A 21,311-nucleotide genomic window follows, 5' to 3' on the forward strand; every position below is an offset into this window, starting at 1 on the left:
TATATATTTTATTCTATATTCTATATTATTCTATATTTTATATTTTATTCTTTATTTTATATTTGCTATTTTATTTTTTAATATATATTTCCATTAGTGAACAAGTGTGCAAATTATAACAAATGCTTTTAAACGTATTTTCACTACGTGAAACGTGCGTACGAATAATAAAACAGACACACCTTTGTTTTTTCAAAGTCCTTTGGCATATTTTTACTAGTCGTGAAACGAGTGTGCGAGGACGAATGTGCAAGCGTCTTCCTTGCACTAGTCCTCTTGGCGCAGACGTGTGAAGGCGTGTCCTCAGTTGGCAGCAGTGGTGGAGGCCTCCGTCACGTTGAAGCGTCCCCCGTGTCCGCAGCGCATGTCGCGGATGCGGCGGATGGACTTGACCTCTGGATGGAAGGCTGACCACTCCTTTCAGTGTCCGAAGTCTCCGGGTTCAAAGAGATACTGGTAGCCCCTGTAGCCATGATACTGGTATCCCACCCACCTATGGAAGTAGGAGAAGGGCATGCAGGAACACATATAACACCAGTCAGAAGGGACTAATAAGGGTCCTATAGTCCAACCAACTGTCTACCCTGCAGGAATACCTAAGACGCTAGAATTAGAAAGGCCTACTCAAGTCCATAGAGTCCAACCCACTTTCTGCCCTACAGGAATACATAGAACACTGGAATTAGAAATGCCTATTCAGGGCCATAGGGTGCAACCCACTTTCTGCCCAGCAGGAATACATAGAACCCTGGAATTAGAAAGGCCTACTCAGGGCCATAGGGTCCAACCCACTTTCTGCCCTGTAAGAATACCTAACACGCTAGAATTAGAAAGGCCTACTCAGGGCCATACGGTCCAACACAGTCTCTGCGCTCCAGGAATACCTAGGACGCTTCAATTGGAAAGGCCTCCTAAGGGCCATAGGGTCCAACCCACTTTCTGCTCTGAAGGAATACATAGAACACTAGAATTAGAAAGGCCTACTCAGGGCCATAGGGTCAAACCCAATTTCTGCCCAGCAGGAATACCTAGGACACTCGAATTAGAAAGGCCTACTAAGGGCCATAGGTTCCAACACAGTCTCTGCCCTGCAGCAATACCTAAGACGCTAGAATTAGAAAGGACTTCTCAGGGCCATAGGGTTCAACACACTTTCTGCCCTGCAGGAATACCTAAGGCGCTAGAATTAGAAAGGCCTTCTCAGGGACATAGGGTCCAACCCACTTTCTGCCCTACAGGAATACCTAGGACGCTAGAATTAGAAAGGCCTATTAAGGACCATAGGGTCCAACCCACTTTCTGCCCTGCAGGAATACCTAGGACGCTAGAATTAGAAAGGCCTACTCAGGGCCATAGGGTCCAACCCACTTTCTGCCCCGCAGGAATACATAGAACACTAGAATTAGAAAGGCCTACTCAGGGCCATAGGGTGCAACCCACTTTCTGCCCTGCAGGAATACACAGAACACTAGAATTAGAAAGGCCTACTCAGTGCCATAGGGTCCAACCCACTTTCTGCCCTGCAGGAAAACCTAGCACGCTAGAATTAGAAAGGCCTACACAGGGCCATAGGGTCCAACCTTCTTTCTGCCCTGCAGGAATACATAGAACACTAGAATTAGAAAGGCCTACTCAGGGCCATAGGGTCCAACCCACTTTGTGCCCTGCAGGAAAACATAGAACACTAGAATTAGAAAGGCCTACTCAGGGCCATAGGGTCTAACCCACTTTCTGCCCTGCAGCAATACATGGAACAATAGAATTAGAAACGCCTACTCAGGGCTATAGGGTGCAACTCACTTTTTGCCCTGCAGGAATACATAGAACACTAGAATTAGAAAGGCCTACTCAGGGCCATAGGGTCTAACCCAGTCTCTGCCCTCCAGGAATACCTAGGAAACTTCAATTGGAAAGGCCTACTCAGGGCCAAAGGGTCTAACCCAGTCTCTGCCCTCCAGGAATACCTAGGACGCTTCAATTCGAAAGGCCTACTAAGGGCCATAGGGTCAAACCGAATTTCTGTTCACCAGGAATACCTAGGACGCTCGAATTAGAAAGGCCTACTAAGGGCCATAGGTTCCACCACAGTCTCTGCCCTGCAGCAATACCTAAGACACCAGAATTAGAAAGGCCTACTCAGGGCCATAGGGTCCAACCCATTTCTGCCCTGCAGGAATACATAGAACACTAGAATTTGAAAGGCCTACTCAGGGCCATAGGATGCAACCCACTTTCTGCCCTGCAGGAATACATAGAACACTAGAATTAGAAAGGCCTATTCAGGGCCATAGGGTGCAACCCACTTTCTGCCTTGCAGGAATACATAGAACACTGGAATTAGAAAGGCCTACTCGGGGCCATAGGGTCCAACCCACTTTCTGCCCTGCAGGAAAACCTAGCACGCTAGAATTAGAAAGGCCTACTCAGGGCCATAGGGTCCAACCCACTTTCTGCCCTGTAAGAATACCTAACACGCTAGAATTAGAAAGGCCTACTCAGGGCCATAGGGTCCAACACAGTCTCTGCCCTCCAGGAATACCTAGGACGCTTCAATTGGAAAGGGCTCCTAAGCGCCATAGGGTCAAACCCAATGTCTGCTTTCCAGGAATACCTAGGACGCTCGAATTAGAAAGGCCTCCTAAGGGCCATAGGGTCCAACCCGATTTCTGCCCTGCAGGAATACCTAAGACGCTAGAATTAGAAAGGACTTCTCAGGGCCGTAGGGTTCAACACACTTTCTGCCCTGCAGGAATACCTAAGGCGCTAGAATTAGAAAGGCCTTCTCAGGGACATAGGGTCCAACCCACTTTCTGCCCTGCAGGAATACCTAGGACGCTAGAATTAGAAAGGCCTATTAAGGACCATAGGGTCCAACCCACTTTCTGCCCTGCAGGAATACCTAGGACGCTAGAATTAGAAAGGCCTACTCAGGGCCATAGGGTCCAACCCACTTTCTGCCCTGCAGGAATACATAGAACACTAGAATTAGAAAGGCCTACTCAGGGCCATAGGGTGCAACCCACTTTCTGCCCTGCAGGAATACATAGAACACTAGAATTAGAAAGGCCTATTCAGGGCCATAGGGTGCAACCCACTTTCTGCCCTGCAGGAATACCTAGGACGCTAGAATTAGAAAGGCCTACTCAGGGCCATAGGGTCCAACCCAGTCTCTGCTCTCCAGGAATACCTAGGACGCTTCAATTAGAAAGGCCTCCTAAGGGCCACAGGGTCAAACCCAATTTCTGCCCAGCAGGAATACCTAGGACACTCGAATTAGAAAGGCCTACTAAGGGCCATAGGTTCCACCACAGTCTCTGCCCTGCAGCAATACCTAAGACACCAGAATTAGAAAGGCCTACTCAGGCCCATAGGGTCCAACCCATTTCTGCCCTGCAGGAATACATAGAACACTAGACTTTGAAAGGCCTACTCAGGGCCATAGGATGCAACCCACTTTCTGCCCTGGAGGAATACATAGAACACTAGAATTTGAAATGCCTACTCAGGGCCATAGGATGCAACCCACTTTCTGCCCTGCAGGAATACATAGAACACTAGAATTAGAAAGGCCTACTAAGGGCCATAGGGTCCAACCCACTTTCTGCCCTGCAGGAATACATAGAACACTAGAATTAGAAAGGCCTATTCAGGGCCATAGGGTGCAACCCACTTTCTGCCCTGCAGGAATACCTAGGACGCTAGAATTAGAAAGGCCTACTCAGGGCCATAGGGTCCAACCCAGTCTCTGCTCTCCAGGAATACCTAGGACGCTTCAATTAGAAAGGCCTCCTAAGGGCCATAGGGTCAAACCCAATTTCTGCTTACCAGGAATACCTAGGACGCTCGAATTAGAAAGGCCTACTAAGGGCCATAGGGTCAAAGCCAATTTCTGCTCACCAGGAATACCTAGGACGCTCGAATTAGAAAGGCCTCCTAAGGGCCATAGGGTCAAAACGCAATTTCTGCCCTGCAGGAATATCTAAGACGCTAGAATTAGAAAGGACTTCTCAGGGCCATAGGGTCCAACCCACTTTCTGCCCTGCAGGAATACCTAAGACGCTAAAATTAGAAAGGCCTTCTCAGGGACATAGGGTCCAACCCACTTTCTGCCCTGCAGGAATACCTAGGACGGTAGAATTAGAAAGGCCTATTAAGGACCATAGGGTCCAACCCACTTTCTGCCCTGCAGGAATACATAGAACACTAGAATTAGAAAGGCCTACTCAGGGCCATAGGGTCCAACCCACTTTCTGCCCTGAAGGAATACATAGAACACTAGAATTAGAAAGGCCTACTCAGGGCCATAGGGTCTAACCCACTTTCTGCCCTGCAGGAATACATAGAACAATAGAATTAGAAACGCCTACTCAGGGCTATAGGGTGCAACTCACTTTCTGCCCTGCAGGAATACACAGAACACTAGAATTAGAAAGGCCTACTCAGGGCCATAGGGTCAAACCCAATTTATGCCCACCAGGAATACCTAGGACGCTAGAATTAGAAAGGCCTACTCAGGGCCATAGGGTCCAAACCAGTCTCTGCCCTCCAGGAATACCTAGGACGCTTCAATTGGAAAGGCCTACTAAGGGCCACAGGGTCAAACCCAATTTCTGCCCAGCAGGAATACCTAGGACACTCGAATTAGAAAGGCCTGCTCAGGGCCTTAGGTTCCACCACAGTCTCTGCCCTGCAGCAATACCTAAGACACCAGAATTAGAAAGGCCTACTCAGGGCCATAGGGTGCAACCCATTTCTGCCCTGGAGGAATACATAGAACACTAGAATTTGAAATGCCTACTCAGGGCCATAGGATGCAACCCACTTTCTGCCCTGCAGGAATACACAGAACACTAGAATTAGAAAGGCCTACTAAGGGCCATAGGGTCCAACCCACTTTCTGCCCTGCAGGAATACATAGAATACTAGAATTAGAAAGGCCTACTCAGGGCCATAGGGTCCAACCCACTTTCTGCCCTGCAGGAATACATAGAACACTAGAATTAGAAAAGCCTACTCAGGGCCATAGGGTGCAACCCACTTTCTGCCCTGCAGGAATACATAGAACACTAGAATTAGAAAGGCCTACTCAGGGCCATAGGGTCCAACCCACTCTCTGCCCTGCAGGAATACCTAGCACGCTACAATTAGAAAGGCCTACTCAGTGCCATAGGGTCCAACCCAGTCTCTGCCCTCTAGGAATACCTAGGACGCTTCAATTGGAAAGGCCTACTAAGGGCCACAGGGTCAAACCTAATTTCTGCCCAGCAGGAATACCTAGGACACTCGAATTAGAAAGGCCTACTCAGGGCCATAGGTTCCACCACAGTCTCTGCCCTGCAGCAATACCTAAGACACCAGAATTAGAAAGGCCTACTCAGGGCCATAGGGTCCAACCCATTTCTGCCCTGCAGGAATACATAGAACACTAGAATTTGAAAGGCCTACTCAGGGCCATAGGGTCCAACCCAGTCTCTGCCCTCCAGGAATACCTAGGACGCTTCAATTGGAAAGGCCTACTAAGGGCCACAGGGTCAAACCCAATTTCTGCCCAGCAGGAATACCTAGGACACTCGAATTAGAAAGGCCTACTAAGGGCCATAGGTTCCACCACAGTCTCTGCCCTGCAGCAATACCTAAGACACCAGAATTAGAAAGGCCTACTCAGGCCCATAGGGTCCAACCCATTTCTGCCCTGCAGGAATACATAGAACACTAGACTTTGAAAGGCCTACTCAGGGCCATAGGATGCAACCCACTTTCTGCCCTGCAGGAATACATAGAACACTAGAATTAGAAAGGCCTACTAAGGGCCATAGGGTGCAACCCACTTTCTGCCCTGCAGGAATACCTAGGACGCTAGAATTAGAAAGGCCTACTCAGGGCCATAGGGTCCAACCCAGTCTCTGCTCTCCAGCAATACCTAGGACGCTTCAATTAGAAAGGCCTCCTAAGGGCCATAGGGTCAAACCCAATTTCTGCTTACCAGGAATACCTAGGACGCTCGAATTAGAAAGGCCTACTAAGGGCCATAGGGTCAAACCCAATTTCTGCTCACCAGGAATACCTAGGACGCTCGAATTAGAAAGGCCTCCTAAGGGCCATAGGGTCAAAACGCAATTTCTGCCCTGCAGGAATATCTAAGACGCTAGAATTAGAAAGGACTTCTCAGGGCCATAGGGTCCAACCCACTTTCTGCCCTGCAGGAATACATAGAACACTAGAATTAGAAAGGCCTACTCAGGGCCATAGGGTCCAACCCACCTTCTGCCCTGAAGGAATACATAGAACACTAGAATTAGAAAGGCCTACTCAGGGCCATAGGGTCTAACCCACTTTCTGCCCTGCAGGAATACATAGAACAATAGAATTAGAAACGCCTACTCAGGGCTATAGGGTGCAACTCACTTTCTGCCCTGCAGGAATACACAGAACACTAGAATTAGAAAGGCCTACTCAGGGCCATAGGGTCAAACCCAATTTATGCCCACCAGGAATACCTAGGACGCTAGAATTAGAAAGGCCTACTCAGGGCCATAGGGTCCAACCCAGTCTCTGCCCTTCAGGAATTCCTAGGACGCTTCAATTGGAAAGGCCTACTAAGGGCCATAGGGTGCAACCCACTTTCTGCCCTGCAGGAATACACAGAACAGTAGAATTAGAAAGGCCTACTCAGGGCCATAGGGTCCAACCCACTTTCTGCCCTGCAGGAATACATAGAACAATAGAATTAGAAAGGCCTACTCAGGGCCATAGGGTGCAACCCACTTTCAGCCCTGCAGGAATACAAAGAACACTAGAATTAGAAAGGCCTACTCAGGGCCATAGGGTCCAACCCACTCTCTGCCCTCCAGGAATACCTAGGAAGCTAGATTTAGAAAGGCCTACTCAGGGCCATAGGGTCCAACCCAGTCTCTGCCCTCCAGGAATACCTAGGACGCTTCAATTGGAAAGGCCTACTAAGGGCCACAGGGTCAAACCCAATTTCTGACCAGCAGGAATACCTAGGACACTCGAATTAGAAAGGCCTACTCAGGGCCTTAGGTTCCACCACAGTCTCTGCCCTGCAGCAATACCTAAGACACCAGAATTAGAAAGGCCTACTCAGGGCCATTGGGTGCAACCCATTTCTGCCCTGCAGGAATACATAGAACACTAGAATTTGAAATGCCTACTCAGGGCCATAGGATGCAACCCACTTTCTGCCCTGCAGGAATACACAGAACACTAGAATTAGAAAGGCCTACTAAGGGCCATAGGGTCCAACCCACTTTCTGCCCTGCAGGAATACATAGAACACTAGAATTAGAAAGGCCTACTCAGGGCCATAGGGTACAACCCACTTTCTGCCCTCCAGGAATACATAGAACACTAGAATTAGAAAGGCCTACTCAGGGCTATAGGGTGCAACTCACTTTCTGCCCTGCAGGAATACCTAGCACGCTAGAATTAGAAAGGCCTACTCAGGGCCATAGGGTCCAACCCAGTCTCTGCCCTGTAGGAATACCTAGGACGCTTCAATTGGAAAGGCCTACTAAGGGCCACAGGGTCAAACCTAATTTCTGCCCAGCAGGAATACCTAGGACACTCGAATTAGAAAGGCCTACTCAGGGCCATAGGTTCCACCACAGTCTCTGCCCTGCAGCAATACCTAAGACACCAGAATTAGAAAGGCCTACTCAGGGCCATAGGGTCCAACCCATTTCTGCCCTGCAGGAATACATAGAACACTAGAATTTGAAAGGCCTACTCAGGGCCATAGGATGCAACCCACTTTCTGCCCTGCAGGAATACATAGAACACTAGAATTAGAAAGGCCTACTAAGGGCCATAGGGTCCAACCCACTTTCTGCCCTGAAGGAATACATAGAACACTAGAATTAGAAAGGCGTATTCAGGGCCATAGGGTGCAACCCACTTTCTGCCCTGCAGGAATACCTAGGACGCTAGAATTAGAAAGGCCTACTCAGGGCCATAGGGTCCAACCCAGTCTCTGCTCTCCAGGAATACCTAGGACGCTTCAATTGGAAAGGCCTCCTAAGGGCCATAGGGTCAAACCCAATTTCTGCTTACCAGGAATACCTAGGACGCTCGAATTAGAAAGGCCTACTCAGGGCCATAGGGTCCGACCCAGTCTCTGCTCTCCAGGAATACCTAGGACGCTTCAATTGGAAAGGCCTCCTAAGGGCCATAGGGTCATACCCAATTTCTGCTTACCAGGAATACCTAGGACGCTCGAATTAGAAAGGCCTACTAAGGGCCATAGGGTCAAACCCAATTTCTGCTCACCAGGAATACCTAGGACGCTCGAATTAGAAAGGCCTACTCAGGGCCATAGGGTCCAACCCAGTCTCTGCCCTCCAGGAATACCTAGGACGCTTCAATTGGAAAGGCCTACTAAGGGCCACAGGGTCAAACCCAATTTCTGCCCTGCAGTAATACCTAAGATGCTAGAATTAGAAACGCCTACACAGGGTGATAGGGTCAAACCCAATTTCTGCCCACCAGTAATACCTAGGACACTCGAATTAGAAAGGCCTAGTAAGGGCCATAGGTTCCAACCCAGTCTCTGCCCTGCAGGAATACCTAAGACGCTAGAATTAGAAAGGCCTTCTCAGGGCCATAGCGTCCAACCCACTTTCTGCCCTGCAGGAATACCTAGGACGCTAGAATTAGAAAGGCCTACTCAGGGCCATAGGTTCCACCACAGTCTCTGCCCTGCAGCAATACCTAAGACACCAGAATTAGAAAGGCCTACTCAGGGCCATAGGGTGCAACCCATTTCTGCCCTGCAGGAATACATAGAACACTAGAATTTGAAAGGCCTACTCAGGGCCATAGGATGCAACCCACTTTCTGCCCTGCAGGAATACACAGAACACTAGAATTAGAAAGGCCTACTAAGGGCCATAGGGTCCAACCCACTTTCTGCCCTGCAGGAATACATAGAACACTAGAATTAGAAAGGCCTACTCAGGGCCATAGGGTCCAACCCACTCTCTGCCCTGCAGGAATACCTAGCACGCTAGAATTAGAAAGGCCTACTCAGGGCCATAGGGTCCAACCCAGTCTCTGCCCTCCAGGATTACCTAGGACGCTTCAATTGGAAAGGCCTACTAAGGGCCACAGGGTCAAAGCTAATTTCTGGCCAGCAGGAATACCTAGGACACTCGAATTAGAAAGGCCTACTCAGGGCCATAGGTTCCACCACAGTCTCTGCACTGCAGCAATACCTAAGACACCAGAATTAGAAAGGCCTACTCAGGGCCATAGGGTCCAACCCATTTCTGCCCTGCAGGAATACATAGAACACTAGAATTAGAAAGGCCTACTCAGGGCCATCGGATGCAACCCACTTTCTGCCCTGCAGGAATACATAGAACACTAGAATGAGAAAGGCCTACTAAGGGCCATAGGGTCCAACCCACTTTCTGCCCTGCAGGAATACATAGAACACTAGAATTAGAAAGGCCTATTCAGGGCCATAGGGTGCAACCCACTTTCTGCCCTGCAGGAATACCTAGGACGCTAGAATTAGAAAGGCCTACTCAGGGCCATAGGGTCCAACCCACTCTCTGCCCTCCAGGAATACCTAGGACGCTTAAATTGGAAAGGCCTCCTAAGGCCCATAGGGTCAAACCCAATTTCTGCTCACCAGGAATACCTAGGACGCTCGAATTAGAAAGGCCTACTCAGGGCCATAGTGTCCAACCCAGTCTCTGCCCTCCAGGAATACCTAGGACGCTTGAATTGGAAAGGCCTCTTAAGGGCCATAGGGTCAAACCCAACTTCTGCCCTGCAGGAATACCTGAGACGCTAGAATTAGAAAGGACTTCTCAGGGACATAGGGTCCAACCCACTTTCTGCCCTGCAGGAATACCTAAGACGCTAAAATTAGAAAGGCCTTCTCAGGGACATAGGGTCCAACCCACTTTCTGCCCTGCAGGAATACCTAGGACGGTAGAATTAGAAAGGCCTATTAAGGACCATAGGGTCCAACCCACTTTCTGCCCTGCAGGAATACATAGAACACTAGAATTAGAAAGGCCTACTCAGGGCCATAGGTTCCAACCCACTTTCTGCCCTGCAGGAATACATAGAATGCTAGAATTAGAAAGGCCTACTCAGGGCCATAGGGTCAAACCCAATTTCTGCCCACCAGGAATACCTAGGACGCTAGAATTAGAAAGGCCTACTCAGGGCCATAGGGTCCAACCCAGTCTCTGCCCTTCAGGAATTCCTAGGACGCTTCAATTGGAAAGGCCTACTAAGGGCCATAGGGTGCAACCCACTTTCTGCCCTGCAGGAATACACAGAACACTAGAATTAGAAAGGCCTACTCAGGGCCATAGGGTCCAACCCACTTTCTGCCCTGCAGGAATACATAGAACACTAGAATTAGAAAGGCCTACTCAGGGCCATAGGGTGCAACCCACTTTCTGCCCTGCAGGAATACATAGAACAGAAGAATTAGAAAGGCCTACTCAGGGCCATAGGGTCCAATGCACTTTCTGCCCTGCAGGACAACCTAGGACGCTAGAATTAGAAAGGGCTACTCAGGGCCATAGGGTCGAAACCACTCTCTGCCCTGCAGGAATACCTAGGATGCTCGAATTAGAAAGGCCTACTCAGGGCCATAGGGTCCAACCCACTTTGTGCCCTGCAGGAATACATAGAACACTAGAATTAGAAAGGCCTACTCAGGGCCATAGGGTCTAACCCACTTTCTGCCCTGCAGGAATACATAGAACACTAGAATTAGAAAGGCCTACTCAGGACCATAGGGTGTAACCCACTTTCTGCCCTGCAGGAATACATAGAACACAAGAATTAGAAAGGCCTACTCAGGGCCATAGGGTGAATCCACTTTCTGCCCTGCAGGAAAACCTAGGACGCTAGAATTAGAAAGGGCTACTCAGGGCCATAGGGTCCAACCCACTTTCTGCCCTGCAGGAAAACCTAGAACGCTAGAATTAGAAAGGGCTACTTTGGGCCATGGAGTCCAACCCACTCTCTGCCCTGCAGCAATACCTAGGACGCTCGAAGTAGAAAGGCCTACTAAGGGCCATAGGGTCCCACCCACATTCTGCCCGGCAGGAGTACATAGAACACTAGAATTAGAAAGGGGTACTAAGGGCCATAGGGTCCAACCCACTTTCTGCCCTGCAGGAATACCTAGGACGCTAGAATTAGAAAGGGCTACTGAGGGCCATAGGTTCCCACCCACTTTCTGCCCTGGAGGAATACCAAGGACGCTAGTATTAGAAAGGCCTATTAAGGGCCATAGGGTCCAACCCACTTTCTGCCCTGCAGGAATACATTGAACGCTAGAATTAGAAGGGCTTCCTGTGGGCCATAGGATCCAACCCACTTTCTGCCCTGCAGGAATACAGAGGGCGCTAGAATTAGAAAGGCGTACTCAGGGCCATAGGGTCCAACCCACTTTCTGTCCAGCAGGAAAACCTAGGACACTAGAATTAGAAAGGCCTATTTAGGGCCATAGGGTCCAACCCACTTTCTGTCCTGCAGGAATACATAGAACACTAGAATTAGAAAGGGCTCCTAAGGGCCATAGGGTCCAACCCACTTTCTGCCCTGCAGGAATACAGAAGACGCTCGAATTAGAAAGGCCTACTACAAGCCATAGGGTCCAACCCACTTTCTGCTTTGCAGGAATACATAGAACACTAGAATTAGAAAGGCCTACTCAGGGCCATAGCGTCCAACTTAGTCTCTCTGCCCTCCTGGAATACCTAGGACGCTTGAATTGGAAAGGCCTACTCAGGGCCATAGGGTCAAACCCAATTTCTGCCCTGCAGGAATACCTAAGACGCTAGAACTAGAAAGGACTTCTCAGGGCCATGGGGTCCAACCCACTTTCTGCCCTGCAGGAATACCTAAGACGCTAGAATTAGAAAGGCCTTCTCAGGGACATCGGGTCCAACCCACTTTCTGCCCTGCAGGAATACATAGAACACTAGAATTAGAAAGGCCTACTCAGGGCCATAGGGTCCAACCCACTTTCTGCCCTGCAGGAATACCTAGGACGTTGGAATTAGAAAGGCCTATTAAGGGCCATGGGGTCCAACCCACATTCTGCCCTGCAGGAATACCTAGCACACTCGAATTAGAAAGGCCTACTCAGGGCCATAGGGTCCAACCCACTTTCTGCCCTGCAGGAATACATAGAACACTAGAATTAGAAAAGCCTACTCAGGGCCATAGGGTCCAACCCACTTTCTGCCCTGCAGGAATACATAGAACACTAGAATTAGAAAGGCCTACTCAAGGCCATAGGGTCCAACCCACTTTCTGCCCTGCAGGAATACATAGAACACTAGAATTAGAAAGGCCTAATCAGGGCCATAGCTTCCAACCCACTTTTTGCCCTGCAGGAATACATAGAACGCTTCATTTGGAAAGGCCTACTAAGGGCCATAGGGTCAAACCCAATTTCTGCCCACCAGGAACACCTAGGACACTCGAATTAGAAAGGCCTACTCAGGGCCATAGGTTGCACCACAGTCTCTGCCCTGCAGCAATACCTAAGACACCAGAATTAGAAAGGCCTCCTCAGGGCCATAGCGTCCAACCCATTTGTGCCCTGCAGGAATACATAGAACACTAGAATTTGAAAGGCCTACTCAGGGCCATAGATTGCAACCCACTTTCTGCCCTGCAGGAATACATAGAACACCAGAATTAGAAAGGCCTATTCAGGGCGATAGGGTGCAACCTACTTTCTGCCCTGCAGGAATACCTAAGACGCTAGAATTAGAAAGGCCTTCTCAGGGACATAGGGTCCAATCCACTTTCTGCCCTGCAGGAATACCTAGGACGCTCGAATTAGAAAGGCCTATTAAGGATCATAGGGTCCAACCCACTTTCTGCCCTGCAGGAATACCTAGGACGCTAGAATTAGAAAGGCCTACTCAGTGCCATAGGGTCCAACCCACTTTCTGCCTTGCAGGAATACATAGAACACTAGAATTAGAAAGGCCTTCTCAGGGACATAGGGTCCAACCCACTTTCTGCCCTGCAGGAATACCTAGGACGCTCGAATTAGAAAGGCCTATTAAGGATCATAGGGTCCAACCCACTTTCTGCCCTGCAGGAATACCTAGGACGCTAGAATTAGAAAGGCCTACTCAGTGCCATAGGGTCCAACCCACTTTCTGCCTTGCAGGAATACATAGAACACTAGAATTAGAAAGGCCTAATCAGGGCCATAGGGTGCAACCCACTTTCTGCCCTGCAGGAATACATAGAACACTACAATTAGAAAGGCCTCTTTAGGGCATTAGGTTCCAACCCACTTTCTGCCCTGCAGGAATACATAGAACGCTAGAATTAGAAAGGTCTACTCAGGGCCATAGCGTCCAACCCACTTTCTGCCCTGCAGGAATACATAGAACACAAGAATTAGAAAGGCCTAATCAGGGCCATAGCTTCCAACCCACTTTTTGCCCTGCAGGAATACATAGAACACTAGAATTAGAAAGGCCTACTCAGGGCCATAGGTTCCAACCCACTTTCTGCCCTGCAGGAATACATAGAACATTAGTATTAGAAAGGGCTACGAAGGGCCATAGGGTCCAAGCCACTTTCTGCCCTGCAGGAATACATTGAACGCTAGAAGTAGAAGGGCTTCCTGTGGGCCATAGGATCCAACCCACTTTCTGCCCTGCAGGAATACAGAGGGCGCTAGAATTAGAAAGGCCTACTCAGGGCCATAGGGTCCAACCCACTTTCTGTCCAGCAGGAAAACCTAGGACACTAGAATTAGAAAGGCCTATTTAGGGCCATAGGGTCCAACCCACTTTCTGTCCTGCAGGAATACATAGAACACTAGAATTAGAAAGGGCTCCTAAGGGCCATAGGGTCCAACCCACTTTCTGCCCTGCAGGAATACAGAGGACGCTCGAATTAGAAAGGCCTACTACAAGCCATAGGGTCCAACCCACTTTCTGCTTTGCAGGAATACATAGAACACTAGAATTAGAAAGGCCTACTCAGGGCCATAGGGTCCATCCCACTTTCTGCCCTGCAGGAAAACCTAGCACGCTAGAATTAGAAAGGCCTACTTAGGGCCATAGGGTCCAACCCACTCTCTGCCCTGCAGCAATACATAGAACACTAGAATTAGAAAAGCCTACTCAGGGCCATAGGGTCCAACCCACTTTCTGCCCTGCAGGAATACATAGAACACTAGAATTAGAAAGGCCTCCTCAAGGCCATAGGGTCCAACCCACTTTCTGCCCTGCAGGAATACATAGAACACTAGAATTAGAAAGGCCTAATCAGGGCCATAGGTTCCAACCCACTTTCTGCCCTGCAGGGATACATAGAACACTTCAATTGGAAAGGCCTACTAAGGGCCATAGGGTCAAACCCAATTTCTGCCAACCAGGAATACCTAGGACACTCGAATTAGAAAGGCCTACTCAAGGCCATAGGTTGCACCACAGTCTCTGCCCTGCAGCAATACCTAAGACACCAGAATTAGAAAGGCCTCCTCAGGGCAACCCATTTCTGCTTTGCAGGAATACATAGAACACTAGAATTAGAAAGGCCTAATCAGGGCCACAGGGTGCAACCCACTTTCTGCCCTGCAGGAATACATAGAACACTAGAATTAGAAAGGCCTACTCAGGGCCATAGGGTCCAACCCACTTTCTGCCCTGCAGGAATACCTAAGACGCTAGAATTAGAGAGGCCTACTCAGGGCCATAGGGTCCATCCCACTTTCTGCCCTGCAGGAAAACCTAGCACGCTAGAATTAGAAAGGCCTATTAAGGATCATAGGGTCCAACCCACTTTCTGCCCTGCAGGAATACCTAGGACGCTAGAATTAGAAAGGTCTACTCAGGGCCATAGGGTCCAACCCACTTTCTGCCCTGCAGGAATACATAGAACACAAGAATTAGAAAGGCCTAATCAGGGCCATAGGGTGCAACCCACTTTCTGCCCTGCAGGAATACATAGAACACTAGAATTAGAAAGGCCTACTTAGTGCCATAGGGTCCAACCCACTTTCTGCCTTGCAGGAATACATAGAACACTAGAATTAGAAAGGCCTAATCAGGGCCATAGGGTGCAACCCACTTTCTGCCCTGCAGGAATACATAGAACACTAGAATTAGAAAGGCCTACTCAGGGCCATAGGTTCCAACCCACTTTCTGCCCTGCAGGAATACATAGAACGCTAGAATTAGAAAGGTCTACTCAGGGCCATAGGGTCCAACCCACTTTCTGCCCTGCAGGAATACATAGAACGCTAGAATTAGAAAGGTCTACTCAGGGCCATAGGGTCCAACCCACTTTCTGCCCTGCAGGAATACATAGAACACAAGAATTAGAAAGGCCTAATCAGGGCCATAGGGTGCAACCCACTTTCTGCCCTGCAGGAATACATAGAACACTAGTATTAGAAAGGGCTACGAAGGGCCATAGGGTCCAACCCACTTTCTGCCCTGCAGGAATACATTGAACGCTAGAATTAGAAGGGCTTCCTGTGGGCCATAGGATCCAACCCACTTTCTGCCCTGCAGGAATACAGAGGGCGCTAGAATTAGAAAGGCCTACTCAGGGCCATAGGTTCCAACCCACTTTCTGCCCGGCAGGAATACATAGAACACTAGTATTAGAAAGGGCTACGAAGGGCCATAGGGTCCAACCCACTTTCTGCCCTGCAGGAATACATTGAACGCTAGAATTAGAAGGGCTTCCTGTGGGCCATAGGATCCAACCCACTTTCTGCCCTGCAGGAATACAGAGGGCGCTAGAATTAGAAAGGCGTACTCAGGGCCATAGGGTCCAACCCACTTTCTGCTTTGCAGGAATACTTAGAACACTAGAATTAGATAGGCCTACTCAGGGCCATAGGGTCCATCCCACTTTCTGCCCTGCAGGAAAACCTAGCACGCTAGAATTAGAAAGGCCTACTTAGGGCCATAGGGTCCAACCCAGTCTCTGCCCTCCAGGAATACCTAGGACACTTGAATTAGAAAGGCCTACTCAGGGCCATAGGGTCCAACCCACTTTCTGCCCTGCAGGAATACATAGAACACTAGAATTAGAAAAGCCTACTCAGGGCCATAGGGTCCAACCCACTTTCTGCCCTGCAGGAATAGATAGAACACTAGAATTAGAAAGGCCTACTCAAGGCCATAGGGTCCAACCCACTTTCTGCCCTGCAGGAATACATAGAACACTAGAATTAGAAAGGCCTAATCAGGGCCATAGGTTCCAACCCACTTTCTGCCCTGCAGGAATACATAGAACGCTTCAATTGGAAAGGCCTACTAAGGGCCATAGGGTCAAACCCAATTTCTGCCAACCAGGAATACCTAGGACACTCGAATTAGAAAGGCCTAGTCAGGGCCATAGGTTGCACCACACTCTCTGCCCTGCAGCAATACCTAAGACACCAGAATTAGAAAGGCCTCCTCAGGGCCATAGGGTCCAACCCATTTCTGCCCTGCAGGAATACATAGAACACTAGAATTTGAAAGGCCTACTCAGGGCCATAGTATGCAACCCACTTTCTGCCCTGCAGGAATACATAGAACACTAGAATTAGAAAGGCCTACTCAGGGCCATAGGGTCAAACCCAATTTCTGCTTACCAGGAATACCTAGGACGCTCGAATTAGAAAGGCCTACTCAGGGCCATAGGGTCCAACCCAGTCTCTCTGCCCTCCAGGAATACCTAGGACGCTTGAATTGGAAAGGCCTCCTAAGGGCCATAGGGTCAAACCGAATTTCTGGCCTGCAGGAATACCTAAGACGCTAGAATTAGAAAGGACTTCTCAGGGCCATAGGGTCCAACCCACTTTCTGCCCTGCAGGAATACCTAAGACGCTAGAATTAGAAAGGCCTTCTCAGGGACATAGGGTCCAACCCACTTTCTGCCCTGCAGGAATACCTAGAACGCTCGAATTAGAAAGGCCTATTAGGGATCCTAGGGTCCAACCCACTTTCTGCCCTGCAGGAATACCTAGGACCCTAGAATTAGAAAGGCCTACTCAGGGCCATAGGGTCCAACCCACTTTCTGCCTTGCAGGAATACATAGAACACTAGAATTAGAAAGGCCTAATCAGGGCTATAGGGTGCAACCCACTTTCTGCCCTGCAGGAATACATAGAACACTAGAATTAGAAAGGCCTACTCAGGGCCATAGGTTCCAACCCACTTTCTGTCCTGCAGGAATACATAGAACACTAGTATTAGAAAGGGCTACGAAGGGCCATAGGGTCCAACCCACTTTCTGCCCTGCAGGAATACATTGAACGCTAGAATTAGAAGGGCTTCCTGTGGGCCATAGGATCCAACCCACTTTCTGCCCTGCAGGAATACAGAGGGCGCTAGAATTAGAAAGGCCTACTCAGTGCCATAGGGTCCAACCCACTTTCTGTCCAGCAGGAAAACCTAGGACGCTAGAATTAGAAAGGCCTATTTAGGGCCATAGGGTCCAACCCACTTTCTGTCCTGCAGGAATACATAGAACACTAGAATTACAAAGGGCTACTAAGGGCCATAGGGTCCAACCCACTTTCTGCCCTGCAGGAATACAGAGGACGCTCGAATTAGAAAGGCCTACTACAAGCCATAGGGTCCAACCCACTTTCTGCTTTGCAGGAATACATAGAACACTAGAATTAGAAAGGCCTACTCAGGGCCATAGGGTCCATCCCACTTTCTGCCCTGCAGGAATACATAGAACACTAGAATTAGAAAGGCCTACTCAGGGCCATTGGGTCCAACCCACTCTCTGCCCTGCAGGAAAACCTAGCACGCTAGAATTAGAAAGGCCTACTTAGGGCCATAGGGTCCAACCCAGTCTCTGCCCTCCAGGAATACCTAGGACACTTGAATTAGAAAGGCCTACTAAGGGCCATAGGGTCCAACCCAGTGTCTGCCCTCCAGGAATACATAGAACACTAGAATTAGAAAGGCCTACTAAGGGCCATAGGATCCAACCAAATTTCTGCCCTCCCGGAATACCTAGGACACTTGAATTAGAAAGGGCTACTAAGGGCCATAGGGTCTAACCCTCCTTCTGCCATGCCGGAATACATAGGAAACTAGAATTAGAAAGGACTAATAAAGGCCATAGGGTCCAACCTACTTTCTGCCTTGCAGGAATACATAGGACACTAGCCATGGGGTCCTCTCTCTCTCTCTCCCTTTCTTTCTTTCTTTCTTTCTTTCTTTCTTTCTTTCTTTCTTTCTTTCTTTCTTCCTTCTGTCCTTCTTTATATCCGTCCTTCCTCTCTCCCTTCCTTCCTCTGATCAGTGGTCTTCCTTCCTTCCTTCCTTCCTTCCTTCCTTCCTTCCTTCCTTCCTTCCCTCCCTCCCTCCCTCCCTCCCTCCTTCCTTCCTTCCCTCCTTTCTTCCTTCCTTCCTTCCTTCCTTCCTTCCTTCCTTCCTTCCGACCGCCATCTTGAGGGGGAGAGAAGCAGGCCAGCAACAACAGGCCTCTGCCTGCTAAGAAGACAAGCCCTCCTCCCGACTGCCATCTTGAGGGGGAGAGAAGCAGGCCAGCAACAACAGGCCTCTGCCTGCTAAGACGACAAGCCCTCCTCCCGACCATCATCTTGCTTGTCTTTATTGCATGTTGTTTGATTTTTATTGGATTTTGTGAGGTTGTTTTTATGATGTGTAAGTTTTAAATGATTTTGTGAACCGCTTTGATCACCTCGGAAAAGCGATATAAAAATAAACATATTATTATTATTATTATTATTATTATTATTATTATTATCTTCCTTCCTTCCTTCCTTCCTTCCTTCCTTCCCTTTCCACCCCTTTCTTCTTTCCCTTCTTTCTTTCATTCCTCCCTTCTTCCTGGCAGAGTCCACTTACGGTCCAGAGGTGACAATGATGCTCCGGACCCATTCGAACCCGTGATCACCCAAGTTTGGACATTCGCCCATGAATTCCCTCCGCTGCCCCTGGAAGTTCTCCTGGTCAAAGACCATGATCTGGAGAAAGAAGGTAATGAAAAAGGGGCAGAACAGAAGAAGAGAGACGAAAGGTCATTAGGAAGGGACTGCTAAGGGCCATAGAGTCCAACCCTCTTCTGCCATGCAGGAATACATAGAAAACTAGTGTCGGAAGGGACTACTAAGGGTCCTATAGTGCAAACCCACTTTCTAACATGCAGGAATACATAGGAGACTAGAATTAGAAAGGACTACTAAGGGCCATAAGGTCCAACCTACTTTATGCCTTGCAGGAATACATAGGACCCCGACCTACGTCCCGCTGGTCACTTTCACGCTCCTGACACGGCCGCAGAAGCCGCAGACCCAGAGACTCAGCGTGTCGTCTTCCTGGACCTCCATCTTGTTGCCCTTGAACGTAGAGCTTTCGAAGAGGAGGATCATCTTCTCTTGCGCTTCCTTCTGGAAGGAAGACAGGCAGGAAGTAAGATGTGGAGCATAGAGTTGCGTTGGAGGAACTAGATATCCCTAGAGAGGACACCTCTCTAGGCATTTGTAGGCCCTCCAATAGACATCTATGGTCAATTTGTAGTGAATGTGGACCATAGAGTTGCACTGGAGGACCGAGGGATCCATAGGGGAAAGGGCCTCTCTGGGCATTTGTAGGCCCTCCAATACAATGCTATGGTTAATTGTAGTGAATGTGGGCTATAGAGCTGCACTGGTTGGCCTAGAGACGGGGCCTCTCTAGGAATCTGTGGGTCCTCCAGGGGCGTTTCTCTATGGTCATCCTCAATGGCCGGCCTTACCATCCTGATGGGCCTGAGGGACCGGAGGCAGTCGCTGCGGCCACTGCTGGACCAAGCGTCCCACCCCCCTTCTCCAGGACGAACGTCTCCCTGCGGACACCGGACTGTTCAAAGGCCACCCAACTAGGAGGACAAAAGGAGGACAAAAGGATTACGGAGGAAGAGGAGCGCTGGGCAATGAGGCGGTCATCCAGGAGATGGCCGGACGCCTCCCCTCCCTCCCTTCCATCCATCCATCATCTGATTCATGGACTTCCTTCCTTCCTTCCTTCCTTCCTTCCTTCCTTCCTTCCTTCCCTCCCTCCCTCCCTCCCTCCCTCCCTCCCTCCCTCCCTCCTTCCTTCCTTCCTTCCTTCCTTCCTTCCTTCCTTCCGACCGCCATCTTGAGGGGGAGAGAAGCAGGCCAGCAACAACAGGCCTCTGCCTGCTAAGAAGACAAGCCCTCCTCCCGACCGCCATCTTGCTTGTCTTTATTGCATGTTGTTTGATTTTTATTGGATTTTGTGAGGTTGTTTTTATGATGTGTAAGTTTTAAATGATTTTGTGAACTGCTTTGATCACCTCGGAAAAGCGGTATAAAAATAAACATATCATTATTATTATTATTATTATTATTATTATTATTATTATTATCTTCCTTCCTTCCTTCCTTCCTTCCTTCCTTCCTTCCTTCCTTCCCTTTCCACCCCTTTCTTCTTTCCCTTCTTTCTTTCATTCCTCCCTTCTTCCTGGCAGAGTCCACTTACGGTCCAGAGGTGACAATGATGCTCCGGACTCATTCGAACCCGTGATCACCCAAGTTTGGACATTCGCCCATGAATTCCCTCCGCTGCCCCTGGAAGTTCTCCTGGTCAAAGACCATGATCTGGAGAAAGAAGGGAATGAAAAAGGGGCAGAACAGAGGAAGAGAGACGAAAGGTCATTAGGAAGGGACTGCTAAGGGCCATAGAGTCCAACCCTCTTCTGCCATGCAGGAATACATAGAAAACTAGTGTCGGAAGGGACTACTAAGGGTCCTATGGTGCAAACCCACTTTCTGCCATGCAGGAATACATAGAACCCTGATCGTTACCCTGAAAGCTCCCCATTGTGATTCCTCTTCCCCTTGGCCGTCGGATTTGGGCAAAGAAGAGTCGGCAGACGGCGTGGGGCTGCTCTTCCCCTTCCTTTCGAACCCGGGGCCGGGTTCAGACATGGCCGCCTCCGTCCAAAGCCTTGCAAAACAGATACAAACGGAGCAGTAACAAATCCTCCGGCGTTTTATACCGTTCGGGACACAAAGGGGGACAGGAATGTGTGGCTTTTCCAGAGTCATCACTTTCTTAATAGTAAACAATGTCCTTTTTAAGTAGACAATACTCTCGAACCCATGACCCACAGCCCAAAGCTGAAGTGAACACTGAGCTTTGCAGTTTCTATTCTGTATCCCATGAAAATCTCCCCAAAATACTAATAGATTTTATCCATTAATTCCTCATCAATTCTTGCCAATAGGTGCATTCCTGGCTTCATTTGAATCTTAATTTTTGAAGATATTATCTATTAATTCTTCGTCAAT

At 49.0% G+C, this 21,311-nt stretch overlaps 1 protein-coding gene and 1 pseudogene across 1 annotated transcript in view; both read right to left on the reverse strand.

The window, feature by feature from the left end:
• The window catches only part of LOC149290135 (protein-tyrosine sulfotransferase 2-like), a 31,464-nt gene extending 12,581 nt beyond the window's left edge, over positions 1-18,883 (reverse strand). Inside the window, exon 1 of the mRNA XM_089490027.1 lies at positions 18,865-18,883. The gene's annotated coding sequence lies outside the window, so the exon portion shown is untranslated. The remainder of the gene's footprint in view (positions 1-18,864) is intronic.
• Positions 200-20,948, reverse strand: LOC149290136 (beta-crystallin B1-like; annotated as a pseudogene).
• Positions 20,949-21,311: the final 363 nt, after the last annotated feature.

The sequence above is a fragment of the Sceloporus occidentalis genome, unplaced genomic scaffold (genome assembly GCF_023333645.1).
Source record: "Sceloporus occidentalis isolate IW3139 unplaced genomic scaffold, rSceOcc1.0.p SCAF_41, whole genome shotgun sequence".
Taxonomy (NCBI): Eukaryota; Metazoa; Chordata; class Lepidosauria; order Squamata; family Phrynosomatidae; genus Sceloporus; species Sceloporus occidentalis.